This window comes from Vicugna pacos, unplaced genomic scaffold (genome assembly GCF_048564905.1).
Source record: "Vicugna pacos unplaced genomic scaffold, VicPac4 SAC-SAT, whole genome shotgun sequence".
NCBI classification, from domain to species: Eukaryota; Metazoa; Chordata; class Mammalia; order Artiodactyla; family Camelidae; genus Vicugna; species Vicugna pacos.
In genome coordinates, this window is record NW_027328721.1 from 13,097,825 (window position 1) to 13,121,425 (window position 23,601).

A 23,601-nucleotide genomic window follows, 5' to 3' on the forward strand; every position below is an offset into this window, starting at 1 on the left:
GAGGCAGCCTCTGTCACTGGGATTTCCTGCAAACCCTCCTAGCATTCCCTGGCACAGCGACATGAGGAAAACCCTCAGGGGAGACGAGCACAGGCATTCCGTAAGAACCCACGCGCTGCCGACCGTTGGTGGAACCTCCCCAAGCTCAGGATTCTGGAAGCATTGTCATTGAGTGGGGGAGCTCGAGAGAAAACTCCACGCAGCTCTCTTCAGTCACAGGTGTTCCCTGCTCGTGGAACTCCGAGAAATACCTTCCCTGACCTTGGGGAGGCAGCCTCTGTCACTGGGATTTCCTGCAACCCCCCCAGCATTCCCTGGCACAGAGACATGAGGAAAACCCTCAGGGGAGACGAGCACAGGCATTCCCTTAGAACCCACGCGCTGCCGACCGTTGGTGGAACCTCCCCACCCTCAGGATTCCGGAAACATTGTCATTGAGTGGGGGATCTCGAGAGACAACTCCACGCAGCTCTCTGCAGTCACAGGTGTTCCCTGCTCGGGGAAGCCCGAGAAATACATTCCCTGACCTTGGGGAGGAAGCCTCTGTCACTGGGATTTCCTGCAACCCCCCCTAGCATTCCCTGGCACAGAGACATGTGGAAAACCGTCAGGGGAGACGAGCACAGGCATTCCCTTAGAACCCACGCGCTGCCGACCGCTGGTGGAACCTCCCCACTCTCAGGATTCCGGAAACATAGTCATTGATTGCGGGATCTCGAGAGACATCTCCACGCAGATCTCTTCAGTCACAGGTGTTCCCTGCTCGGGGAACTCCGAGAAATATCTTCCCTGACCTTGGGGAGGCAGCCTCTGTCACTGGGATTTCCTGCAACCCCCCCTAGCATTCCCTGGCACAGAGACATGAGGAAAACACTCAGTGGAGACGAGCACAGGCTTTCCGTTATAAGCCACGCGCTGTCGACCGTTGGTGGAACCTCCCCACGCTCAGGATTCCGGAACCATAGTCATTGAGTGGGGGATCTCTAGAGACAACTCCACGCAGCTCTCTGCAGTCACAGGTGTTCCCTGCTCGGGGAAGCCCGAGAAATACATTCCCTGACCTTGGGGAGGCAGCCTCTGTCACTGGGGTTTCCTGCAACCCCCCCTAGCATTCCCTGGCACAGAGACATGAGGAAAACCCTCAGGGGAGACGAACACAGGCATTCACATAGAACCCACGCACTGCCGACCGTTGGTGGAACCTCCCCACGCTCAGGATTCCGGAACCATTGTCATTGAGTTGGGGAGCTCGAGAGACAACTCCACGCAGCTCTCTTCAGTCACAGGTGTTCCCTGCTCGGGGAAGTCCGAGAAATACCTTCCCTGACCTTGGGGAGGCAGCCTCTGTCACTGGGATTTCCTGCAACCCCCCCTAGCATTCCCTGGCACAGAGACATGAGGAAAACCCTCAGGGGAAACGAGCACAGGCATTCCGTTAGAACCCACGCTCTGCCGAACGTTGGTGGAACCTCCCCACGCTCAGGATTCCGGAAACATTGTCATTGAGTGGGGGAGTTCGATAGAAAACTCGACGCAGCTCTCTTCAGTCACAGGTGTTCCCTGCTTGGGGAAGTGCGAGAAAACCTTCCCTGACCTTGGGGAGGCAGCCTCTGTCACTGGGGTTCCCTGCAACCCCCCTAGCATTCCCTGGCACAGAGACATGAGGTAAACCCTCAGGGGAGACGAGCACAGGCATTCCCTTAGAACCCACGCGCTACCGACCGCTGGTGGAACCTCCCCACTCTCAGAATTACGGAACCATAGTCATTGAGTGCGGGATCTCGAGAGACAACTCCACGCAACTCTCTTCAGTCACCGGTGTTCCCTGCTCGGGGAAGTCCGAGAAATACCTTCCCTGACTTGGGGAGGCAGCCTCTGTCACTGGGATTTCCTGCAAACCCTCCTAGCATTCCCTGGCACAGAGACATGAGGAAAACCCTCAGGGGAGACGAGCACAGGCATTCCGTAAGAACCCACGCGCTGCCGACCGTTGGTGGAACCTCCCCAAGCTCAGGATTCTGGAAGCATTGTCATTGAGTGGGGGAGCTCGAGAGAAAACTCCACGCAGCTCTCTTCAGTCACAGGTGTTCCCTGCTCGTGGAACTCCGAGAAATACCTTCCCTGACCTTGGGGAGGCAGCCTCTGTCACTGGGATTTCCTGCAACCCCCCCCCCAGCATTCCCTGGCACAGAGACATGAGGAAAACACTCAGGGGAGACGAGCACAGGCATTCCCTTAGAACCCACGCGCTGCCGACCGTTGGTGGAACCTCCCCACGCTCAGGATTCCGGAAAAATTGTCATTGAGTGGGGGATCTCGAGAGACAACTCCACGCAGCTCTCTTCAGTCACAGGTGTTCCCTGCACGGGGAAGTCCGAGAAATACATTCCCTAACCTTGGGGAGGCAGCCTCTGTCACTGGGATTTCCTGCAACCCCCCCTAGCATTCCCTGGCACAGAGACATGAGGAAAACCCTCAGGGGAGACGAGCACAGGCATTCCCTTAGAACCCACGCGCTGCCGACCGTTGGTGGAACCTCCCCACGCTCAGGATTCCGGAACCATTGTCATTGAGTGGGGGAGCTCGAGAGACAACTCCACGCAGCTCTCTTCAGTCACAGGTGTTCCATGCTCGGGGAAGTCCGAGAAATACCTTCCCTGACCTTGGGGAGGCAGCCTCTGTCACTGGGATTTCCTGCAACCCCCCCTTGCATTCCCTGGCACAGAGACATTAGGAAAACCCTCAGGGGAGACGAACACAGGCATTCCTTTAGAACCCACGCGCTCCCGTCCGTTGATGTAACCTCCCCAAGCTCAGGATTCCGGAACCATTGTCATTGAGTGGGGGAGTTCGATAGACATCTCGACGCAGCTCTCTTCAGTCACAGGTGTTCCCTGCTCGGGGAAGTCCGAGAAATAACTTCCCTGACCTTGGGGAGGCAGCCTCTGTCACTGGGGTTTCCTGCAAACCCTCCTAGCATTCCCTGGCACAGAGACATGAGGAAAACCATCAGGGGAGACGAGCACAGGCATTCCCTTAGAACCCACGCGCTGCCGACCGCTGGTGGAACCTCCCCACTCTGAGGATTCCGGAACCATAGTCATTGAGTGCGGGATCTCGAGAGACAACTCCACGCAACTCTCTCCAGTCACAGGTGGTCCCTGCTCGGGGAAGTCCGAGAAATACCTTCCCTGACCTTGGGGAGTCAGCCTCTGTCACTGGGATTTCCTGCAAACCCTCCTAGCATTCCCTGGCACAGAGACATGAGGAAAACCCTCAGGGGAGACGAGCACAGGCATTCCGTTAGAACCCACGCGCTGCCGACCGTTGGTGGAACCTCCCCACGCTCAGGATTCCGGAACCATTGTCATTGAGTAAGGGAGCTCGACAGACAACTCCACGCAGCTCTCTTCAGTCACAGGTATTCCCTGTTCGGGGAAGTCCGAGAAATACCTTCCCTGACCTTGGGGAGGCAGCCTCTGTCACTGGGATTTCCTGCAACCCCCCCTAGCATTCCCTGGCACAGAGACATGAGGAAAACCCTCAGGGGAGACGAGCACAGGCATTCCCTTAGACCCACGCGCTGCCGACCGTTGGTGGAACCTCCCCACTCTCAGGATTCCAGAACCATAGTCATTGAGTGGGGGATCTCTAGAGACAACTCCACGCAGCTCTCTTCAGTCACAGGTGTTCCCTGCTCGGGGAAGTGAGAGAAATACCTTCCCTGACCTTGGGGAGGCAGCCTCTGTCACTGGGATTTCCTGCAACCCCCCCTAGCATTCCCTGGCACAGAGACATGAGGAAAACCCTCAGGGGAGACGAGCACAGGCTTTCCGTTAGAACCCACGCGCTGCCGACCGTTGGTGGAACCTCCCCACGCTCAGGATTCCGGAAACATTGTCATTGAGTGGGGGAGTTCGATAGACAACTCGACGCAGCTCTCTTCAATCACAGGTGTTCCCTGATCGGTGAAGTGCGAGAAACACCTTCCCTGACCTTGGGGAGGCAGCCTCTGTCACTGGGGTTCCCTGCAACCCCCCTAGCATTCCCTGGCACAGAGACATGAGGAAAACCCTTAGGGGAGACGAGCACAGGCATTCCGTTAGAACTCACGCGCTGCCGACCGTTGGTGGAACCTCCCCACGCTCAGGATTCCGGAACCATTGTCATTGAGTGGGGGAGTTCGAGAGACAACTCCACGCAGCTCTCTTCAGTCACAGGTGTTCCCTGCTCGGGGAAGTCTGAGAAATACCTTCCCTGACTTTGTGGAGGCAGCCTCTGTCACTGGGACTGCCTGCAACCCCCCCTAGCATTCCCTGGCACAGAGACATGAAGAAAACCCTCCGGGGAGACGAGCACAGGCATTCCGTTACAACCCAGGCGCTGCCGACCGTTGGTGGAACCTCCCCACGCTCAGGATTCCGGAAACATTGTTATTGAGTGGGGGAGTTCGATAGACAACTCGACGCAGCTCTCTTCAGTCACAGGTGTTTCCTGCTCGGGGAAGTGCGAGAAATACCTTCCCTGACCTTGGGGGGGCAGCCTCTGTCACTGGGATTTCCTGCAACCCCCCCTAGCATTCCCTGGCACAGAGACATGAGGAAAACCCTCAGGGGAGACGAGCACAGGCATTCCCTTAGAACCCACGTGCTGACGACCGCTGGTGGAACCTCCCCACTCTCAGTGTTCCGGAACCATAGTCATTGATTGCGGGAACTCGAGAGACAACTCCACGCAACTCTCTTCAGTCACAGGTGTTCCCTGCTCGGGGAAGTCCGAGAAATAACTTCCCTGACCTTGGGGAGGCAGCCTCTGTCACTGGGATTTCCTGCAAACCCTCCTAGCATTCCCTGGCACAGAGACATGAGGAAAACCCTCAGGGGAGACGAGCACAGGCATTCCGTTAGAACCCACGCGCTGCCGACCGTTGGTGGAACCTCCCCACGCTCAGGATTCCGGAAACATTGTCATTGAGTGGGGGAGTTCAATAGACAACTCGTCGCAGCTCTCTTCAGTCACAGGTGTTTCCTGCACGGGGAAGTGCGAGAAATACCTTCCCTGACCTTGGGGAGGCAGCCTCTGTCACTGGGATTTTCTGCAACCCCCCCTAGCATTCCCTGGCACAGAGACATGAGGAAAACCCTCAGGGGAGACGAGCACAGGCATTCCCTTAGAACCCACGCGCTGCCGACCGTTGGTGGAACCTCCCCACTCTCAGGATTCCGGAACCATTGTCATTCAGTGGGGGATCTCGAGAGACAACTCCACGCAGCTCTCTTCAGTCACAGGTGTTCCCTTCCCGGGGAAGTCCGAGAAATTCCTTCCCTGACCTTGGGGAGGCAGCCTCTGTCACTGGGATTTCCTGCAACCCCCCCTAGCATTCCCTGACACAGAGACATGAGGAAAACCCTCAGGGGAGACGAGCACAGGCATTCCCTTAGAAGCCACGCGCTGCCGACCGTTGGTGGAACCTCCCCACCCTCAGGATTCCGGAAACATTGTCATTGAGTGGGGGATCTCGAGAGACAACTCCACGCAGCTCTCTGCAGTCACAGGTGTTCCCTGCTCGGGGAAGCCCGAGAAATACATTCCCTGACCTTGGGCAGGCAGCCTCTGTCACTGGGATTTCCTGCAACCCCCCCTAGCATTCCCTGGCACAGAGACATGAGGAAAACCGTCAGGGGAGACGAGCACAGGCATTCCCTTAGAACCCACGCGCTGCCGACCGCTGGTGGAACCTCCCCACTCTCAGGATTCCGGAAACATAGTCATTGATTGCGGGATCTCGAGAGACAACTCCACGCAGATCTCTTCAGTCACAGGTGTTCCCTGCTCGGGGAAGTCCGAGAAATATCTTCCCTGACCTTGGGGAGTCAGCCTCTGTCACTGGGATTTCCTGCAACCCCCCCTAGCATTCCCTGGCACAGAGACATGAGGAAAACCCTCAGTGGAGACGAGCACAGGCATTCCGTTATAAGCCACGCGCTGTCGACCGTTGGTGGAACCTCCCCACGCTCAGGATTCCGGAACCATAGTCATTGAGTGGGGGAACTCTAGAGACAACTCCACGCAGCTCTCTTCAGTCACAGCTGTTCCCTGCTCGGGGAAGTCAGAGAAATACATTCCCTGACCTTGGGGAGGCAGCCTGTGTCACTGGGATTTCCTGCAACCCCCCCAAGCATTCCCTGGCACAGAGACATGAGGAAAACCCTCAGGGGAGACGAACACAGGCATTCACATAGAACCCACGCACTGTCGACCGTTGGTGGAACCTCCCAACGCTCAGGATTCCGGAACCATTGTCATTGAGTTGGGGAGCTCGAGAGACAACTCCACGCAGCTCTCTTCAGTCACAGGTGTTCCCTGCTCGGGGAAGTCCGAGAAATACCTTCCCTGACCTTGGGGAGGCAGCCTCTGTCACTGGGATTTCCTGCAACCCCCCCTAGCATTCCCTGGCACAGAGACATGAGGAAAACCCTCAGGGGAAACGAGCACAGGCATTCCGTTAGAACCCACGCTCTGCCGAACGTTGGTGGAACCTCCCCACGCTCAGGATTCCGGAAACATTGTCATTGAGTGGGGGATTTCGATAGAAAACTCGACGCAGCTCTCTTCAGTCACAGGTGTTCCCTGCTTGGGGAAGTGCGAGAAATACCTTCCCTGACCTTGGGGAGGCAGCCTCTGTCACTGGGGTTCCCTGCAACCCCCCTAGCATTCCCTGGCACAGAGACATGAGGTAAACCCTCAGGGGAGACGAGCACAGGCATTCCCTTAGAACCCACGCGCTACCGACCGCTGGTGGAACCTCCCCACTCTCAGGATTACGGAACCATAGTCATTGAGTGCGGGATCTCGAGAGACAACTCCACGCAACTCTCTTCAGTCACCGGTGTTCCCTGCTCGGGGAAGTCCGAGAAATACCTTCCCTGACTTGGGGAGGCAGCCTCTGTCACTGGGATTTCCTGCAAACCCTCCTAGCATTCCCTGGCACAGAGACATGAGGAAAACCCTCAGGGGAGACGAGCACAGGCATTCCGTAAGAACCCACGCGCTGCCGACCGTTGGTGGAACCTCCCCAAGCTCAGGATTCTGGAAGCATTGTCATTGAGTGGGGGAGCTCGAGAGAAAACTCCACGCAGCTCTCTTCAATCACAGGTGTTCCCTGCTCGTGGAACTCCGAGAAATACCTTCCCTGACCTTGGGGAGGCAGCCTCTGTCACTGGGATTTCCTGCAACCCCCCCCAGCATTCCCTGGCACAGAGACATGAGGAAAACACTCAGGGGAGACGAGCACAGGCATTCCCTTAGAACCCACGCGCTGCCGACCGTTGGTGGAACCTCCCCACCCTCAGGATTCCGGAAACATTGTCATTGAGTGGGGGATCTCGAGAGACAACTCCACGCAGCTCTCTGCAGTCACAGGTGTTCCCTGCTCGGGGAAGCCCGAGAAATACATTCCCTGACCTTGGGGAGGCAGCCTCTGTCACTGGGATTTCCTGCAACCCCCCCTAGCATTCCCTGGCACAGAGACATGTGGAAAACCGTCAGGGGAGACGAGCACAGGCATTCCCTTAGAACCCACGCGCTGCCGACCGCTGGTGGAACCTCCCCACTCTCAGGATTCCGGAAACATAGTCATTGATTGCGGGATCTCGAGAGACATCTCCACGCAGATCTCTTCAGTCACAGGTGTTCCCTGCTCGGGGAAGTCCGAGAAATATCTTCCCTGACCTTGGGGAGGCAGCCTCTGTCACTGGGATTTCCTGCAACCCCCCCTAGCATTCCCTGGCACAGAGACATGAGGAAAACCCTCAGGGGAGACGAGCACAGGCATTCCCTTAGAACCCACGCGCTGCCGACCGTTGGTGGAACCTCCCCACGCTCAGGATTCCGGAACCATTGTCATTGAGTGGGGGAGCTCGAGAGACAACTCCACGCAGCTCTCTTCAGTCACAGGTGTTCCATGCTCGGGGAAGTCCGAGAAATACCTTCCCTGACCTTGGGGAGGCAGCCTCTGTCACTGGGATTTCCTGCAACCCCCCCTTGCATTCCCTGGCACAGAGACATTAGGAAAACCCTCAGGGGAGACGAACACAGGCATTCCTTTAGAACTCACGCGCTCCCGTCCGTTGATGTAACCTCCCCAAGCTCAGGATTCCGGAACCATTGTCATTGAGTGGGGGAGTTCGATAGACAACTCGACGCAGCTCTCTTCAGTCACAGGTGTTCCCTGCTCGGGGAAGTCCGAGAAATAACTTCCCTGACCTTGGGGAGGCAGCCTCTGTCACTGGGGTTTCCTGCAAACCCTCCTAGCATTCCCTGGCACAGAGACATGAGGAAAACCATCAGGGGAGACGAGCACAGGCATTCCCTTAGAACCCAGGCGCTGCCGACCGCTGGTGGAACCTCCCAACTCTGAGGATTCCGGAACCATAGTCATTGAGTGCGGGATCTCGAGAGACAACTCCACGCAACTCTCTCCAGTCACAGGTGGTCCCTGCTCGGGGAAGTCCGAGAAATACCTTCCCTGACCTTGGGGAGTCAGCCTCTGTCACTGGGATTTCCTGCAAACCCTCCTAGCATTCCCTGGCACAGAGACATGAGGAAAACCCTCAGGGGAGACGAGCACAGGCATTCCGTTAGAACCCACGCGCTGCCGACCGTTGGTGGAACCTCCCCACGCTCAGGATTCCGGAACCATTGTCATTGAGTAAGGGAACTCGACAGACAACTCCACGCAGCTCTCTTCAGTCACAGGTATTCCCTGTTCGGGGAAGTCCGAGAAATACCTTCCCTGACCTTGGGGAGGCAGCCTCTGTCACTGGGATTTCCTGCAACCCCCACTAGCATTCCCTGGCACAGAGACATGAGGAAAACCCTCAGGGGAGACGAGCACAGGCATTCCCTTAGACCCACGCGCTGCCGACCGTTGGTGGAACCTCCCCACTCTCAGGATTCCAGAACCATAGTCATTGAGTGGGGGATCGCTAGAGACAACTCCACGCAGCTCTCTTCAGTCACAGGTGTTCCCTGCTCGGGGAAGTGAGAGAAATACCTTCCCTGACCTTGGGGAGGCAGCCTCTGTCACTGGGATTTCCTGCAACCCCCCCTAGCATTCCCTGGCACAGAGACATGAGGAAAACCCTCAGGGGAGACGAGCACAGGCTTTCCGTTAGAACCCACGCGCTGCCGACCGTTGGTGGAACCTCCCCACGCTCAGGATTCCGGAAACATTGTCATTGAGTGGGGGAGTTCGATAGACAACTCGACGCAGCTCTCTTCAATCACAGGTGTTCCCTGATCGGTGAAGTGCGAGAAACACCTTCCCTGACCTTGGGGAGGCAGCCTCTGTCACTGGGGTTCCCTGCAACCCCCCTAGCATTCCCTGGCACAGAGACATGAGGAAAACCCTTAGGGGAGACGAGCACAGGCATTCCGTTAGAACTCACGCGCTGCCGACCGTTGGTGGAACCTCCCCACGCTCAGGATTCCGGAACCATTGTCATTGAGTGGGGGAGTTCGAGAGACAACTCCACGCAGCTCTCTTCAGTCACAGGTGTTCCCTGCTCGGGGAAGTCTGAGAAATACCTTCCCTGACTTTGTGGAGGCAGCCTCTGTCACTGGGACTGCCTGCAACCCCCCCTAGCATTCCCTGGCACAGAGACATGAAGAAAACCCTCCGGGGAGACGAGCACAGGCATTCCCTTACAACCCACGCGCTGCCGACCGTTGGTGGAACCTCCCCACGCTCAAGAATCCGGAACCATTGTCATTGAGTGGGGGAGCTCGAGAGACAACTCCACGCAGCTCTCTTCAGTCACAGGTGTTCCCTGCTCGGGGAAGTCCGAGGAATACCTTCCCTGACGTTGGGGAGGCAGCCTCTGTCACTGGGATTTCCTGCAAACTCCCCTAGCATTCCCTGGCACAGAGACATGAGGAAAACCCTCAGGGGAGAAGCGCACAGGCATTCCGTTACAACCCAGGCGCTGCCGACCGTTGGTGGAACCTCCCCACGCTCAGGATTCCGGAAACATTGTTATTGAGTGGGGGAGTTCGATAGACAACTCGACGCAGCTCTCTTCAGTCACAGGTGTTTCCTGCTCGGGGAAGTGCGAGAAATACCTTCCCTGACCTTGGGGGGGCAGCCTCTGTCACTGGGATTTCCTGCAACCCCCCCTAGCATTCCCTGGCACAGAGACATGAGGAAAACCCTCAGGGGAGACGAGCACAGGCATTCCCTTAGAACCCACGTGCTGACGACCGCTGGTGGAACCTCCCCACTCTCAGTGTTCCGGAACCATAGTCATTGATTGCGGGAACTCGAGAGACAACTCCACGCAACTCTCTTCAGTCACAGGTGTTCCCTGCTCGGGGAAGTCCGAGAAATAACTTCCCTGACCTTGGGGAGGCAGCCTCTGTCACTGGGATTTCCTGCAAACCCTCCTAGCATTCCCTGGCACAGAGACATGAGGAAAACCCTCAGGGGAGACGAGCACAGGCATTCCGTTAGAACCCACGCGCTGCCGACCGTTGGTGGAACCTCCCCACGCTCAGGATTCCGGAAACATTGTCATTGAGTGGGGGAGTTCAATAGACAACTCGTCGCAGCTCTCTTCAGTCACAGGTGTTTCCTGCTCGGGGATGTGCGAGAAATACCTTCCCTGACCTTGGGGGGGCAGCCTCTGTCACTGGGATTTTCTGCAACCCCCCCTAGCATTCCCTGGCACAGAGACATGAGGAAAACCCTCAGGGGAGACGAGCACAGGCATTCCCTTAGAACCCACGCGCTGCCGACCGTTGGTGGAACCTCCCCACTCTCAGGATTCCGGAACCATTGTCATTCAGTGGGGGATCTCGAGAGACAACTCCACGCAGCTCTCTTCAGTCACAGGTGTTCCCTTCCCGGGGAAGTCCGAGAAATTCCTTCCCTGACCTTGGGGAGGCAGCCTCTGTCACTGGGATTTCCTGCAACCCCCCCTAGCATTCCCTGACACAGAGACATGAGGAAAACCCTCAGGGGAGACGAGCACAGGCATTCCCTTAGAAGCCACGCGCTGCCGACCGTTGGTGGAACCTCCCCACCCTCAGGATTCCGGAAACATTGTCATTGAGTGGGGGATCTCGAGAGACAACTCCACGCAGCTCTCTGCAGTCACAGGTGTTCCCTGCTCGGGGAAGCCCGAGAAATACATTCCCTGACCTTGGGCAGGCAGCCTCTGTCACTGGGATTTCCTGCAACCCCCCCTAGCATTCCCTGGCACAGAGACATGAGGAAAACCGTCAGGGGAGACGAGCACAGGCATTCCCTTAGAACCCACGCGCTGCCGACCGCTGGTGGAACCTCCCCACTCTCAGGATTCCGGAAACATAGTCATTGATTGCGGGATCTCGAGAGACAACTCCACGCAGATCTCTTCAGTCACAGGTGTTCCCTGCTCGGGGAAGTCCGAGAAATATCTTCCCTGACCTTGGGGAGTCAGCCTCTGTCACTGGGATTTCCTGCAACCCCCCCTAGCATTCCCTGGCACAGAGACATGAGGAAAACCCTCAGTGGAGACGAGCACAGGCATTCCGTTATAAGCCACGCGCTGTCGACCGTTGGTGGAACCTCCCCACGCTCAGGATTCCGGAACCATAGTCATTGAGTGGGGGATCTCTAGAGACAACTCCACGCAGCTCTCTTCAGTCACAGCTGTTCCCTGCTCGGGGAAGTCAGAGAAATACATTCCCTGACCTTGGGGAGGCAGCCTGTGTCACTGGGATTTCCTGCAACCCCCCCAAGCATTCCCTGGCACAGAGACATGAGGAAAACCCTCAGGGGAGACGAACACAGGCATTCACATAGAACCCACGCACTGTCGACCGTTGGTGGAACCTCCCAACGCTCAGGATTCCGGAACCATTGTCATTGAGTTGGGGAGCTCGAGAGACAACTCCACGCAGCTCTCTTCAGTCACAGGTGTTCCCTGCTCGGGGAAGTCCGAGAAATACCTTCCCTGACCTTGGGGAGGCAGCCTCTGTCACTGGGATTTCCTGCAACCCCCCCTAGCATTCCCTGGCACAGAGACATGAGGAAAACCCTCAGTGGAAACGAGCACAGGCATTCCGTTAGAACCCACGCTCTGCCGAACGTTGGTGGAACCTCCCCACGCTCAGGATTCCGGAAACATTGTCATTGAGTGGGGGATTTCGATAGAAAACTCGACGCAGCTCTCTTCAGTCACAGGTGTTCCCTGCTTGGGGAAGTGCGAGAAATACCTTCCCTGACCTTGGGGAGGCAGCCTCTGTCACTGGGGTTCCCTGCAACCCCCCTAGCATTCCCTGGCACAGAGACATGAGGTAAACCCTCAGGGGAGACGAGCACAGGCATTCCCTTAGAACCCACGCGCTACCGACCGCTGGTGGAACCTCCCCACTCTCAGGATTCCGGAACCATAGTCATTGAGTGCGGGATCTCGAGAGACAACTCCACGCAACTCTCTTTAGTCACCGGTGTTCCCTGCTCGGGGAAGTCCGAGAAATACCTTCCCTGACTTGGGGAGGCAGCCTCTGTCACTGGGATTTCCTGCAAACCCTCCTAGCATTCCCTGGCACAGAGACATGAGGAAAACCCTCAGGGGAGACGAGCACAGGCATTCCGTAAGAACCCACGCGCTGCCGACCGTTGGTGGAACCTCCCCAAGCTCAGGATTCTGGAAGCATTGTCATTGAGTGGGGGAGCTCGAGAGAAAACTCCACGCAGCTCTCTTCAGTCACAGGTGTTCCCTGCTCGTGGAACTCCGAGAAATACCTTCCCTGACCTTGGGGAGGCAGCCTCTGTCACTGGGATTTCCTGCAACCCCCCCCAGCATTCCCTGGCACAGAGACATGAGGAAAACACTCAGGGGAGACGAGCACAGGCATTCCCTTAGAACCCACGCGCTGCCGACCGTTGGTGGAACCTCCCCACCCTCAGGATTCCGGAAACATTGTCATTGAGTGGGGGATCTCGAGAGACAACTCCACGCAGCTCTCTGCAGTCACAGGTGTTCCCTGCTCGGGGAAGCCCGAGAAATACATTCCCTGACCTTGGGGAGGCAGCCTCTGTCACTGGGATTTCCTGCAACCCCCCCTAGCATTCCCTGGCACAGAGACATGTGGAAAACCGTCAGGGGAGACGAGCACAGGCATTCCCTTAGAACCCACGCGCTGCCGACCGCTGGTGGAACCTCCCCACTCTCAGGATTCCGGAAACATAGTCATTGATTGCGGGATCTCGAGAGACATCTCCACGCAGATCTCTTCAGTCACAGGTGTTCCCTGCTCGGGGAAGTCCGAGAAATATCTTCCCTGAACTTGGGGAGGCAGCCTCTGTCACTGGGATTTCCTGCAACCCCCCCTAGCATTCCCTGGCACAGAGACATGAGGAAAACACTCAGGGGAGACGAGCACAGGCATTCCGTTAGATCCCACGCACTGCCGACCGCTGGTGGAAACACCCCACGCTCAGGATTCCGGAACCATAGTCATTGAGTGCGGGATCCCGAGAGACAACTCCATGCAGCTCTCTTCAGTCAGAGGTGTTCCCTGCTCGGGGAAAACCGAGAAATACTTTCCCTGACCTTGGGGAGGCAGCTTCTGTCACTGGGATTTCCTGCAACCCCCCCTAGCATTCCCTTGCACAGAGACATGAGGAAACCCCTCAGGGGATTCGAGCACAGGCATTCCGTTTGAACCCACGCGCTGCCGACCGATGGTGGAACCTCCCCACGCTCAGGATTCCGGAACCATTGTCATTGAGTGGGGGAGTTCGAGAGACAACTCCACGCAGCTCTCTTCAGTCACAGGTGTTCCCTGCTCGGGGAAGTGCGAGAAAAATCTTCCCTGACCTTGGGGAGGCAGCCTCTGTCACTGGGGTTCCCTGCAACAACCCCTAGCATTCCCTGGCACAGAGACATGAGGAAAACCCTCAGGGGAGACGAGCACAGGCATTCCCTTAGAACCCACGCGCTGCCGACTGTTGGTGGAACCTCCCCACGCTCAGGATTCCGGAACCATAGTCATTGAGTGCGGGATATCGAGAGACAACTCCACGCAACTCTCTTCAGTCACAGGTGTTCCCTGCTCGGGGAAGTCCGAGAAATTCCTTCCCTGACCTTGGGGAGGCAGCCTCTAGCACTGGGATTTCCTGCAAACCGTCCTAGCATTCCCTGGCACAGAGAGATGAGGAAAACCCTCAGGGGAGACGAGCACAGGCATTCCGTTAGAACCCAAGCGCTGCCGACTGTTGGTGGAACCTCCCCACTCTCAGGATTCCGGAACCATTGTCAATTAGTTGGGGAGATCGAGAGACAACTCCACGGAGCTCTCTTCAGTCACAGGTGTTCCCTGCTCGGGGAAGTCTGAGAAATAACTTCCCTGACCTTGGGGAGGCAGCCTATGTCACTATGATTTCCTGCAACCCCCCCTAGCATTCCCTGGCACAGAGACATGAGGAAAACCATCAGGGGAGTCGAACACAGGCATTCTGTTAGAACCCACGCTCTGCCGACCGTTGGTGGAACCTCCACACACTCAGGATTCCGGAAACATAGTCATTGAGTGGGGGATCTCAAGAGACAACTCCACGCAGCTCTCTTCAGTCACAGGTGTTTCCTGCTAGGGGAAGTCCGAGAAATACCTTCCCTGACCTTGGGGAGGCAGCCTCTGTCACTGGGATTTCCTGCAATCCCCCCTAGCATTCCCTGGCACAGAGACATGAGGAAAACACTCAGGGGAGACGAGCACAGGCATTCCGTAAAAACTAACGCGCTGCCGACCGTTGGTGGAACCTCCCCACGCTCAGGATTCCGGAACCATTGTCATTGAGTGGGGGAGTTCGATAGACAACTCGACGCAGCTCTCTTCAGTCACAGGTGTTCCCTGCTCAGGGAAGTGCGAGAAATATCTTCCCTGACCTTGCGGAGGCATCCTATGTCACTGGGGTTCCCTGCAACAACCCCTAGCATTCCCTGGCACAGAGACATGAGGAAAACCCTCAGGGGAGACGAGCACAGGCATTCCCTTAGAACCCACACGCTGCCGACCGCTGGTGGAACCTCCCCACGCTGAGGATTCCGGAAGCATAGTCATTGAGTGCGGGATCTCGAGAGACAACTCCACGCAGCTCTCTTCAGTCACAGGTGTTCCCTGCTCGGGGAAGTGCGAGAAAAACCTTCCCTGACTTTGGGGAGGCAGCCTCTGTCACTGGGATTTCCTGCAACCTCCCCTAGCATTCCCTGGCACAGAGACATGAGGAAAACCCTCAGGGGAGATGAGCACAGGCATTCCGTTAGAACCCACGCACTGCCGACCGTTGGTGGAACCTCCCCACGCTCAGGATTCCGGAACCATTGTCATTGAGTGGGGGAGTTCGATAGACAACTCGACGCAGCTCTCTTCAGTCACAGGTGTTCCCTGCTCGGGGAAGTGCGAGAAATACCTTCCCTGACCTTGGGGAGGCAGCCTCTGTCACTGGGATTTCCTGCAAACACCCCTAGCATTCCCTGGCACAGAGACATGAGGAAAACCCTCAGGGGAGACGAGAACAGGCATTCCATTAGAACCCACGCGCTGCCGACTGTTGGTGGAACCTCCCCACGCTCAGGATTCCGGAACCATAGTCATTGAGTGGGGGATCTCGAGAGACAACTCCACGCAGCTCTCTTCAGTCACAGGTGTTCCCTGCCCTGGGAAGTCCGAGAAATACATTCCCTGACCTTGGGGAGGCAGCCTCTGTCACTGGGATTTCCTGCAACGCCCCCTAGCATTCCCTGGCACAGAGACTTGAGGAAAACCCTCAGGGGAGGCGAGCACAGGCATTCCCTTAGAACCCTCGCGCTGCCGACCGTTGGTGGAACCTCCCCACGCTCAGGATTCCGGAACCATTGTCATTGAGTGGGGGAGCACGAGAGACAACTCCACGCAGCTCTCTTCACTCACAGGTGTTCCCTGCTCGGGGAAGTCCGAAAAATAACTTCCCTGACCTTGGGGAGGCAGCCTCTGTCACTGGGATTTCCTGCAACCCCCCCTAGCATTCCCTGGCACAGATACATGAGGAATACCCTCAGGGGAGACGAGCACAGGCATTCTGTTAGAAGCCACGCGCTGCCGACCGTTGGTGGAACCTCCCCACGCTCAGGATTCCGGAACCATAGTAATTGAGTGGGGGATCTCTAGAGACAACTCCACGCAGCTCTCTTCAGTCACAGGTGTTCCCTGCTCGGGGAAGTCCGAGAAATACCTTCCCTGACCTTGGGGAGGCAGCCTCTGTCACTGGGATTTCCTGCAACCCCCCCTAGCATTCCCTGGCACAGAGACATGAGGAAAACCCTCAGGGGAGTCGAGCACAGGCATTCCATTAGAACTCACGCGCTGCCGACCGTTGGTGGAACCTCCCCAAGGTCAGGATTCCTGAAACATAGTCATTGAGTGGGGGATATCGAGAGACAACTCCACGCAGCTCTCTTCAGTCACAGGTGTTCCCTGCTCGGGGAAGTCCGAGAAATACATTCCCTGAACTTGTGGAGGCACCCTCTGTCACTGGGATTTCCTGCAACCCCCCCTAGCATTCCCTGGCACAGAGACATGAGGAAAACTCTCAGGGGAGACGAGCACAAGCATTCCGATAGAACCCACACGCTGCCGACCGTTGGTGGAACGTCCCCACGCTCAGGATTCCGGAACCATAGTCATTGAGTGCGGGATCCCGAGAGAAAACTCCATGCAGCTCTCTTCAGTCACAGGTGTTCCCTGCTCGGGGAAAACCGAGAAATACTTTCCCTGACCTTGGGGAGGCAGCTTCTGTCACTGGGATTTCCTGCAACCCCCCCTAGCATTCCCTTGCACAGAGACATGAGGAAACCCCTCAGGGGATTCGAGCACAGGCATTCCGTTTGAACCCACGCGCTGCCGACCGATGGTGGAACCTCCCCACGCTCAGGATTCCGGAACCATTGTCATTGAGTGGGGGAGTTCGAGAGACAACTCCACGCAGCTCTCTTCAGTCACAGGTGTTCCCTGCTCGGGGAAGTGCGAGAAAAACCTTCCCTGACCTTGGGGAGGCAGCCTCTGTCACTGGGGTTCCCTGCAACAACCCCTAGCATTCCCTGGCACAGAGACATGAGGAAAACCTTGAGGGGAGACGAGCACAGGCATTCCCTTAGAACCCACGCGCTGCCGACCGCTGGTGGAACCTCCCCACGCTCAGGATTCCGGAACCATAGTCATTGAGTGCGGGATATCGAGAGACAACTCCACGCAACTCTCTTCAGTCACAGGTGTTCCCTGCTCGGGGAAGTCCGAAAAATTCCTTCCCTGACCTTGGGGAGGCAGCCTCTAGCACTGGGATTTCCTGCAAACCCTCCTAGCATTCCCTGGCACAGAGAGATGAGGAAAACCCTCAGGGGAGACGAGCACAGGCATTCCGTTAGAACCCAAGAGCTGCCGACTGTTGGTGGAACCTCCCCACTCTCAGGATTCCGGAACCATTGTCAATGAGTTGGGGAGATCGAGAGACAACTCCACGGAGCTCTCTTCAGTCACAGGTGTTCCCTGCTCGGGGAAGTCTGAGAAATAACTTCCCTGACCTTGGGGAGGAAGCCTATGTCACTATGATTTCCTGCAACCCCCCCTAGCATTCCCTGGCACAGAGACATGAGGAAAACCATCAGGGGAGTCGAACACAGGCATTCTGTTAGATAACACGCTCTGCCGACCGTTGGTGGAACCTCCACACACTCAGGATTCCGGAAACATAGTCATTGAGTGGGGGATCTCAAGAGACAACTCCACGCAGCTCTCTTCAGTCACAGGTGTTTCCTGCTAGGGGAAGTCCGAGAAATACCTTCCCTGACCTTGCGGAGGCAGCCTCTGTCACTGGGATTTCCTGCAATCCCCCCTAGCATTCCCTGGCACAGAGACATGAGGAAAACACTCAGGGGAGACGAGCACAGGCATTCCCTTAGAACCCACGCTCTGCCGACCGTCGGTGGAACCTCCCCACGCTGAGGATTCCGGAACCATTGTCATTGAGCGGGGGAGATCTAGAGACAACTCGACGCAGCTCTCTTCAGTCACAGGTGTTCCCTCCTCGGGGAAGCGCGAGAAATAACTTCCCTTACACTGGGGAAATCAGCCTCTGTCACTGGGATTTCCTGCAACCCACCCTAGCATTCCCTGGCACAGAGACATGAGGAAAACCCTCAGGGGAGACGAGCACAGGCATTCCGTAAAAACTAACGCGCTGCCGACCGTTGGTGGAACCGCCCCACGCTCAGGATTCCGGAACCATTGTCATTGAGCGGGGGAGTTCGAGAGACAACTCGACGCAGCTCTCTTCAGTCACAGGTGTTCCCTGCTCGGGGAAGTGCGAGAAATACCTTCCCTGACTTTGGGGAGGCAGCCTCTGTCACTGGGATTTCCTGCAACCCCCCCTAGCATACCCTGGCACAGAGACATGAGGAAAACCCTCAGGGGAGACGAGCACCGGCATTCCGTTAGAACCCACACGCTGCCGACCGTTGGTGGAACCTCCCCACGCTCAGTATTCTGGAACCATTGTCATTGAGTTGGGGATTTCGAGAGACAACTGGACGAAACTCTCTTCAGTAACAGGTGTTTCCTGCTCGGGGAAGTGCGAGAAATACCTTCCCTGATCTTGGGGAGTCAGCTTCTGTCACTGGGAATTCCTGCAACCCCCCCTAGCATTCCCTGGCACAGAGACATGAGGAAAACCCTCAGGGGAGACGAGCACAGGCATTCCGTTAGATCCCACGCACTGCCGAACGCTGGTGGAACCTCCCCACGCTCAGGATTCCGCAAACATAGTCATTGAGTGGGGGATCTCGAGAGACAACTCCATGCAGCTCTCTTCAGTCACAGGTGTTCCCTGCTCGGGTAAGACCGAGAAATATCTTCCCTGACCTAGGGGAGTCAGCTTCTGTCACTGGGATTTCCTGCAACACCCCCTAGCATTCCCTGGCACAGACACATGAGGAAAACCCTCAGGGGATTCCAGCACAGGCATTCCGTTTGAACCCACGCGCTGCCGACAATTGGTGGAACCTCCCCACGATCAGGATTCCGGAACCATTGTCATTGAGTGGGGGATTTCGAGAGACAACTCGACGCAGCTCTCTTCAGTCACAGGTGTTCCCTGCTCGGGGAAGTGCGAGAAATAACTTCCCTGACCTTGGGGAGGCAGCCTCTGTCAGTGGGATTTCCTGCAACCCCCCCTAGCATTCCCTGGCACAGAGACATGAGGAAAACCCTCTGGGGAGACGAGCACAGGCATTCCCTTAGAACCCACGCGCTGCCGACCGTTGGTGGAACCTCCCCACGCTCAGGATTCCGGAACCATTGTCATTGAATGGGGGAGTTCGAGAGAAATCTGGACGCAACTCTCTTCAGTCACAGGTGTTCCCTGCTCGGGGAAGTCCGAGAAATAACTTCCCTGACCTTGGGGAGGCAGCCTCTGTCACTGGGATTTCCTGCAACCCCCCCTAGCATTCCCTGGCACAGAGACATGAGGAAAACCCACAGGGGAGACAAGCACAGGCATTCCCTTAGAACCCACGCGCTGCCGACCGTTGGTGGAACCTCCCCACGCTCAGGATTCCGGAAACATAGTCATTGAGTGGGGGAGCTCGAGAGACAACTCCACGCAGCTCTCTTCAGTCACAGGTGTTCCCTGCTCGGGGAAGTCCGCGAAATAAATTCCCTGACCTTGGGGATGCAGCTTCTGTCACTGGGATTTCCCGCAACCCCCCCTAGCATTCCCTGGCACAGAGACATGAGGAAAACCCTCTGCGGAGACGAGCACAGGCATTCCCTTAGAACCCACGCGCTGCCGACCGTTGGTGGAACCTCCCCACGCTCAGGATTCCGGAACCATAGTCATTGAGTGCGGGAGATCGAGAGACAACTCCACGCAGCTCTCTTCAGTCACAGGTGTTCCCTGCTCGGGGAAGTCCGAGAAACACCTTCCCTGACCTTGGGGAGGCAGCCTCTGTCACTGGGATTTCCTGCAACCCCCCTAGCATTCCCTGGCACAGAGACATGAGGAAAACCCTCAGGGGAGACGAGCACATGCATTCCGTTTGAACCCACGCGCTGCCGACCGTTGGTGGAACCTCCCCACGCTCAGGATTCCGGAACCATTGTCATTGAGTGGGGGAGTTCGAGAGAAACCTGGACGCAACTCTCTTCAGTCACAGGTGTTCCCTGCTCGGGGAAGTGCGAGAAATAACTTCCCTGATCTTGGGGAGGCAGCCTCTGTCACTGGGATTTCCTGCAACCCCCCCTAGCATTCCCTGGCACAGAGACATGAGGAAAACCCTCAGGGGAGACGAGCACAGGCATTCCCTTAGAACCCACGCGCTGCCGACCGTTGGTGGAACCTCCCCACGCTCAGGATTCCGGAACCATAGTCATTGAGTGGGGGATCTCGAGAGACAACTCCACGCAGCTCTCTTCAGTCACAGGTGTTCCCTGCTCGGGTAAGACCGAGAAATATCTTCCCTGACCTAGGGGAGTCAGCTTCTGTCACTGGGATTTCCTGCAACACCCCCTAGCATTCCCTGGCACAGACACATGAGGAAAACCCTCAGGGGATTCCAGCACAGGCATTCCGTTTGAACCCACGCGCTGCCGACAATTGGTGGAACCTCCCCACGATCAGGATTCCGGAACCATTGTCATTGAGTGGGGGATTTCGAGAGACAACTCGACGCAGCTCTCCTCAGTCACAGGTGTTCCCTGCTCGGGGCAGTGCGAGAAATACCTTCCCTGACCTTGGGGAGGCAGCCTCTGTCAGTGGGATTTCCTGCAACCCCCCCTAGCATTCCCTGGCACAGAGACATGAGGAAAACCCTCTGGGGAGACGAGCATAGGCATTCCCTTAGAACCCACGCGCTGCCGACCGTTGGTGGAACCTCCCCACGCTCAGGATTCCGGAACCATTGTCATTGAATGGGGGAGTTCGAGAGAAACCTGGACGCAACTCTCTTCAGTCACAGGTGTTCCCTGCTCGGGGAAGTCCGAGAAATACCTTCCCTGACCTTGGGGAGGCAGCCTCTGTCACTGGGATTTCCTGCAACCCCCCCTAGCATTCCCTGGCACAGAGACATGAGGAAAACCCTCAGGGGAGACAAGCACAGGCATTCCCTTAGAACCCACGCGCTGCCGACCGTTGGTGGAACCTCCCCACGCTCAGGATTCCGGAAACATAGTCATTGAGTGGGGGAGCTCGAGAGAAAACTCCACGCAGCTCTCTTCAGTCACAGGTGTTCCCTGCTCGGGGAAGTCCGCGAAATAAATTCCCTGACCTTGGGGATGCAGCTTCTGTCACTGGGATTTCCCGCAACCCCCCCTAGCATTCCCTGGCACAGAGACATGAGGAAAACCCTCTGCGGAGACGAGCACAGGCATTCCCTTAGAACCCACGCGCTGCCGACCGTTGGAGGAACCTCCCCACGCTCAGGATTCCGGAACCATTTTCATTGAGTGGGGGAGCTCGAGAGATAACTCCACGCAGCTCTCTTCTGTCACAGGTGTTCCCTGCTCGGTGAAGTCCGAGACATAACTTCCCTGACCTTGGGGAGGCAGCCTCTGTCACTGGGATTTCCTGCAACCCCCCCTAGCATTCCCTGGCACAGAGACATGAGGAAATCCCTCAGGGGAGACGAGCACAGGCATTCCCTTAGAACCCACGCCCTGCCGACCGTCGGTGGAACCTCCCCACGCTGAGGATTCCGGAACCATTGTCATTGAGCGGGGGAGTTCTAGAGACAACTCGACGCAGCTCTCTTCAGTCACAGGTGTTCCCTGCTCGGGGAAGTCCGAGCAATACCTTCCCTGAACTTGGGGAGGCATTCTCTGTCACTGGGATTTCCAGCAACCCCCCCTAGCATTCCCTGGCACAGAGACATGAGGAAAACCCTCAGGGGAGACGAGCACAGGCATTCCGTTAGATCCCACGCACTGCCGACCGCTGTGGAACCTCCCCACGCTCAGGATTCCGGAAACATAGTCATTGAGCGGGGGAGTTCGAGAGACAACTCCACGCAGCTCTCTTCAGTCACAGGTGTTCCCTGCTCGGGGAAGTCCGAGAAATACCTTCCCTGACCTTGGGGAGGCAGCCTCTGTCACTGGGATTTCCTGCAAAACCCCCTAGCATTCCCTGGCACAGAGACATGAGGAAAACCCTCAGGGGAGTCGAGCACAAGCATTCCGTAAGAACACACACGCTGCCGACCGTTGGAGGAACGTCCCCAAGCTCAGGATTCCGGAACCATTGTCATTGAGTGCGGGAGATCGAGAGACAACTCCACGCAGCTCTCTTCAGTCACAGGTGTTCCCTGCTCGGGGAAGTCCGAGAAACACCTTCCCTGACCTTGGGGAGGCAGCCTCTGTCACTGGGATTTCCTGCAACCCCCCCTAGCATTCCCTGGCACAGAGACATGAGGAAAACCCTCAGGGGAGACGAGCACATGCATTCCGTTTGAACCCACGCGCTGCCGACCGTTGGTGGAACCTCCCCACGCTCAGGATTCCGGAACCATTGTCATTGAGTGGGGGAGTTCGAGAGAAACCTGGACGCAACTCTCTTCAGTCACAGGTGTTCCCTGCTCGGGGAAGTGTGAGAAATAACTTCCCTGATCTTGGGGAGGCAGCCTCTGTCACTGGGATTTCCTGCAACCCCCCCTAGCATTCCCTGGCACAGAGACATGAGGAAAACCCTCAGGGGAGACGAGCACAGGCATTCCCTTAGAACCCACGCGCTGCCGACCGTTGGTGGAACCTCCCCACGCTCAGGATTCCGGAACCATAGTCATTGAGTGGGGGATCTCGAGAGACAACTCCACGCAGCTCTTTTCAGTCACAGGTGTTCCCTGCTCGGGGAAGTCCGAGAAATACCTTCCCTGACCTTGGGGAGGCAGCCTCTGTCACTGGGATTTCCTGCAACCCCCCCTAGCATTCCCTGGCACAGAGACATGAGGAAAACCCTCAGGGGAGACGAGCACAGGCATTCCGTTAGAACCCAAGCGCTGCCGACCGTTGGTGGAACCTCCCCACGCTCAGGATTCCGGAACCATTGTCATTGAGTGGGGGAGTTCGATAGACAACTCGACGCAGCTCTCTTCAGTCACAGGTGTTCCCTGCTCAGGGAAGTGCGAGAAATATCTTCCCTGACCTTGCGGAGGCAGCCTATGTCACTGGGGTTCCCTGCAACAACCCCTAGCATTCCCTGGCACAGAGACATGAGGAAAACCCTCAGGGGAGACGAGCACAGGCATTCCCTTAGAACCCACACGCTGCCGACCGCTGGTGGAACCTCCCCACGCTGAGGATTCCGGAAGCATAGTCATTGAGTGCGGGATCTCGAGAGACAACTCCACGCAGCTCTCTTCAGTCACAGGTGTTCCCTGCTCGGGGAAGTGCGAGAAAAACCTTCCCTGACTTTGGGGAGGCAGCCTCTGTCACTGGGATTTCCTGCAACCTCCCCTAGCATTCCCTGGCACAGAGACATGAGGAAAACCCTCAGGGGAGATGAGCACAGGCATTCCGTTAGAACTCACGCAC